The sequence below is a fragment of the Physeter macrocephalus genome, chromosome 11 (genome assembly GCF_002837175.3).
Source record: "Physeter macrocephalus isolate SW-GA chromosome 11, ASM283717v5, whole genome shotgun sequence".
Classification (NCBI taxonomy): Eukaryota; Metazoa; Chordata; class Mammalia; order Artiodactyla; family Physeteridae; genus Physeter; species Physeter macrocephalus.
The window spans coordinates 72,785,600-72,790,989 of record NC_041224.1 but is presented as its reverse complement, the minus strand read 5'-3'; positions in this window follow the sequence as shown (position 1 = coordinate 72,790,989).

Sequence of the window (5,390 nt, the reverse complement as noted above, 5' to 3'; positions counted from 1 at the left end):
GACAAAGGATTAATCTCCAGAATATACAAATAGCTCATGGAGCTCAATATAAAAAAAAAAACCAAAAAACAATCTAGTTAAAAAGTGGATGGAAGACCTAAATAGACAATTCACCAAGGAAGACATACAGATGGCCAAGAGGCACATGAAACATCAACATCACTAATTATTAGAGAAATGCAAATCAAAACTACAATGAGGTATCACCTCACGCTGCTCAGAATGGCAATTATCAAAAAATCTAGAAACAATAAATGCTGGAAAGGGTGTGGTGAAATGGGAACCCTCCTGCACTGTTGGTGGGAATGTAAATTGATACAACTACTATGGAAAACAGTATGGAGGTTCCTTAAAAAACTAAAACTAGAACTACCATATGACCCAGCAATCCCACTACTGGGCATATACCCTAAGAAAACTGTAATTCAAAAAGGGTCATGTACCACAATGTTCATTGCAGTTCTATTTACAATAGCCAGGAAATGGAATCAACCTAAGTGTCCATCGACAGATGAATAGATAAAGAAGATGTGGCACATATATACAATGGAGTATTACTCGGCCATAAAAAGGAATGAAATTGAGTCATTTGTAGTGAGGTGGATGGACCTAGAGTCTATCATACAGAGTGAAGTAAATCAGAAAGAGAAAAACAAATACCATATGCTAACACATATATATGGAATCTAAAAAAAAAATGGTACTGATGAACTTAGTTACAAGGCAGGAATAAAGATTTAGACATAGAGGACTTCCCTGGTGGCGCAGTGGTTAAGAGTCTGCCTGCTGATACAGGGGACGCAGGTTCGTGCCCCGGTCCAGGAGGATCCCACATGTCGCGGAGAGGCTGGGCCCATGAGCCATGGCCGCTGAGCCTGTGCATCCGGAGCCTATGCTCTGCAACGGGAGAGGCCACAGCAGTGAGAGGCCCGCATACCACAAAAAAAAGAAAAAAAGATGTAGACCTAGGGAATGGACTTGGGGACATGGGGTGGGAGGGGGAAGCTGAGGTGAAGTGAGAGTAGCATTAACATATATATACTACTGAATGTAAAATAGCTAGTGGGAAGCAGCCGTATAGTACAAGGAGATCAGCTCGGTGCTTTGCAATGATCTAGAGGGGTGGGATAGAGAGGATGGGAGGGAGGCTCAAGAGGGAGGGGATATAGGGACATATGTATGCATATGGCTGATTCACTCTGTTCTACAACAGAAACTGTGCCCCCCTCCTTGGGGAATAGGGAGAGGTCTTATAGTCTTATAGGGGCCAGGGGTATGCAATAAGGATAAGACAGTAACAGTCTTGCATTCTTCTTTCTTCTGTAAAGTTTCAAAAGGGTGGGGTTGCTAACAAGATTAGGGTGTGTGCAGGGTCTCAAGTGTAGGGTCTCCTAATCTTGATGAGCTTCTCTAGTCCCTTTAATCTTGCCTCTGGTGGTTTCATGTCTGCCCCTCTCTTGATTAGCAACTGTTTGAATCTGCCCTTTGGAACTCAGGGAAGATTATGGAGGCTGGAGTCTTGCCTACAAGAAATGGGGGACAAAAAGGCATCCATGCCCAGGCTCCCCACAGGGCCCTGCTCGGTTTCAGTTTTGGAGCATTACTTAGTCTTCCTGGGTATCTCCCATGTTGACATGGTATTAAATTTTTGTTCGACTTTCTCCTGTTAATCTGTCTCATGTCAATGTAATTCTTAGACCAGCCAAAAGAACCTACAAGGGTAATGGGAAGATTCTTCCTCCTGACACAACAGACATCAGGAGATAACACGTAGCCATATTCACCCAGACCTATGGTCCTGAGCCCAGTGGGTCCAGATCCCACTCTCACTGGTGCTCTGTCCAGGCAAGCCAACTTTGTCCACAGGAAAAAATAGAAACAAGGTACGGCCACTGTGGTCCCTAGAAACTGACAAGTTCCACTCACTTTGTTGAAGGGTGTGTTCAATCCAGCCAGTCACATATATAGACACTGCTGGTTTCTCCCTTTGTGAGTCAGATAGGTTTTCTTCCTGGCTGCTTAGTTGTGTTTTCCCTCCTCATTGAAACCAAGTTCCTCTGCCAAGTTTATGATTAACCTCTATCCAAAACTTTATTCCCTTTGTTGCTCTGCCCCTGTTTCCTGTCAAGATTGAGGAGTATCAAAGAAAAGAAGGGATTAAAACTGAGCAGGACCCCACAGGAACTTCCTGGTACGAAAGCCCTTCCATGTCCCCCATTTCTTATTTTTAGGAAAAGGTTTCAGCCTCCTAGACCTTCCCTGAGTTCCAAAGGGCAGATTCAAACAGTTACTAATTAGAGGAGTGAGGGAATGCAGAAACAAAGGAAAGGCAGTCAAGAAACAATAGTTCAGCAATCTAGCAGGGTCCTGGTTCCTCCTCAAGGAATATATGAAACAAGCTGATACAAATCTCTGAGTTCTACAGAAACTAAGGCCCCCACCCAGGTGGAGACGGTAACTTCAGGCTGAGCACAAGATTCCTGGAATACCGCCGTTACCTCACCACCAACCAATAAGAAGAAAATCACACTCCCTGCATTCCTCTTCAAATTTTGCCGATAAAAACTCTTCCCTGAAAACCAATGGAGAGTTTGGGCTTTTTGAGCATGAGCCACCTGTTCTCCTTGCTTGGTCCTGCAATAAACCTTTATCTGCTCCAAACTCTGATATTTGGGCTTGTTTAGCCTCACTGTGCATCAGGCACGTGAACTTGGGTTTGACAACACAGTGACCCCAACACAATAACCCAACTTACTTTTCTCTCTATGGGTTGCCTCTCACACCCACTTATGCCTGTGGTGTTTGATTAAATTGCACATCTTTCCATGTCTATCTACAACTTATAGAAATTGGAGAATACACAAAAGTCCCTCACACAAATATACTTATGCATAAAAAGCAATGTTCTTAATAAGAATCCTTGGATTTAAAAAAATAAAAAATATTAGGAGCCCTAAGTATTATGAAGACCTCGTCTTGCATGAGGACACTGAAAAGTAAAAGCATGGAGAGCCTTGTGCAGGACCACACAGCTGACTGCCTGCAGAACTGAGCCTGTGCCCTGGAACCCAAGTATCTTTCCTTGTCACAGAAGCTCCAAGAGCTATAATGATTTATAAAGATGTATAATAATCATTCAAAGGGGTTCGAGAGAAGATGGCGGAAGAGTAAGACGCAGAGATCACCTTCCTCCCCACAGATACATCAGAAATACATCTACACGTGGAACTGCTCCTATAGAACACCCACTGAACGCTGGCAGAATACCTCAGACCTTCCAAAAGGCAAGAAACTCCCCATGTACCTGGGTAGGGCAAAAGAAAAAAGAATAAACAGAGACAAAAGACTAGGGACGGGACCTGCACCAGTGGGAGGGAGCTGTGAAGGAGGGAAAGGTTCCCACACACTAGAAGCCCCTTCACGGGCGGAGACTACGGGTGGCAGAGGGGGAAGCCTCAGAGCCACGGAGGAGAGCACAGTAACAGAGGGCAAAGCGGAGAGATACCCGCAGAGGATCAGTGCCGACCAGCACTCACCAGCCCGAGAGGCTTGTCTGCTCACCCGCCGGGAAGGGCGGGGGCTGGGAACTGAGGCTCGGGATTCGGTCGGAAGCCGGGAGAGGACTGGGGTTGGCTGCGTGAACACAGCCTGAAGGGGTTAGTGCATCACGGCTAGCCTAGCCGGGAGGGAGTCTGGGAGAAGTCTTCCCTCGTTGCTTCCTGGTGCTCGAGGAGAGAGGATTAAGCGCGCCGCTTAAAGGAGCTCCAGAGACGGGTGCGGACCTGCCGAAGAGACAAGAGACTTTTTCTTGCCTCTTTGTTTCCTGGGGCACGAGGAGAGGGGATTAAGTGCGCCGCTTAAAGGAGCTCCAGAAACGGGCGCGAGCCGCGGCTATCAGCGCGGACACCAGAGACAGGCATGAGACGCTAAGGCTGCTGCTGCCACCACCAAGAAGCCTGTGTGTGAGCACAGGTCACTCTCCACACCTCCCCTCCCGGAGCCTGTGCAGCCCGCCACTGCCAGGGTCCCGGGATCCAGGGACAACTTCCCCGGGAGAACGCACGGTGCACCTCAGGCTGGTGCAACGTCACACTGGCCTCTGCCGTCGCAGGCTCGTCCTGCATCTGTACCCCTCCCTCCCCCTGGCCTGAGTGACCCAGAGCCCCCAAATCAGCTGCTCCTTTAAACCCGTCCTGTCTGAGCGTAGAGCAGACGCCCGCAGGCGACCTACATGCAGAGGCAGGGCCAAATCCAAAGCTGAACCCCAGGAGCTGTGCGAACAAAGAAGAGAAAGGGAAATCTCTCCCAGCAGCCTCAGAAGCTGTGGATTAAAGCTCAACAATCAACTTGATGTACCCTGCATCTGTGGAATACCTGAATAGACAACGAATCATCCCAAATTGAGGAGGTGGACTTTGGGAGCAAGATATATTATTTTTTTCCCCTTTTTCTCTTTCTATGAGTGTGTATGTGTATGCTTCTGTGTGAGATTTTGTCTGTATAGCTTTGCTTTCACCATTTGTCCTAGGGTTCTGAGCATCCTGGTTTTTTTGTTTTTGTTTTTGTTTCCTTCTTCTTTATTTTTTTTTACTTTTTAAAATTTCTCTTCTTAATAATTATTTTTTATTTTAATAACTATTTTATCTTCTTTCTTTACTTCTTCCTTTCTTTCTTCCTTTCTTCCTTTCTTCCTTCCTTCCTTTCTTCCTTTCTTCCTTCCTATCTTCCTTCCTTCCTTCCTTCCTTTCTTTCTTTCCTTTCTATTTTTTCTCCCTTTTATTCTGAGCCATGTGGATTTAAGGCTCTTGGAGCTCCAGCCAGGCATCAGGGCTGTGTCTCGAGGTGGGAGAACCAACTTCAGGACACTGGTCCACAAGAGACCTCCCAGCTCCACGTACTATCAAACAGCGAAGATCTCCCAGAGATCTCCATCTCAACACCAAGACCCAGCTTCACTCAATGACCAGCAAGCTACAGTACTGTACACCCTATGCCCAACAACTAGCAAGACAGGACCACAGCCCCATCTATTGCCAGAGAGGCTGCCTAAAATCATAATAAGGCCACAGACACCCCAAAACACACCACCAGACGTGAACCTGCCCACCAGAAAGACAAGATACAGCTTCATCCACCAGAACACAGGCACTAGTCCCCTCAACCAGGAAACCTACTCAACCCACTGAACCAACCTTAGCCACTGGGGACAGACATCAAAAACAACAGGAACAACGAACTTGCAGCCTGCAAAAAGGAGACCCCAAACACAGTAAGATAAGCAAAATGAGAAGACAGAAAAACACACAGCAGATGAAGGAGCAAGGTAAAAACCCACCAGACCTAACAAATGAAGAGGAAATAGGCAGTCTACCTGAAAAAGAATTCAGAAT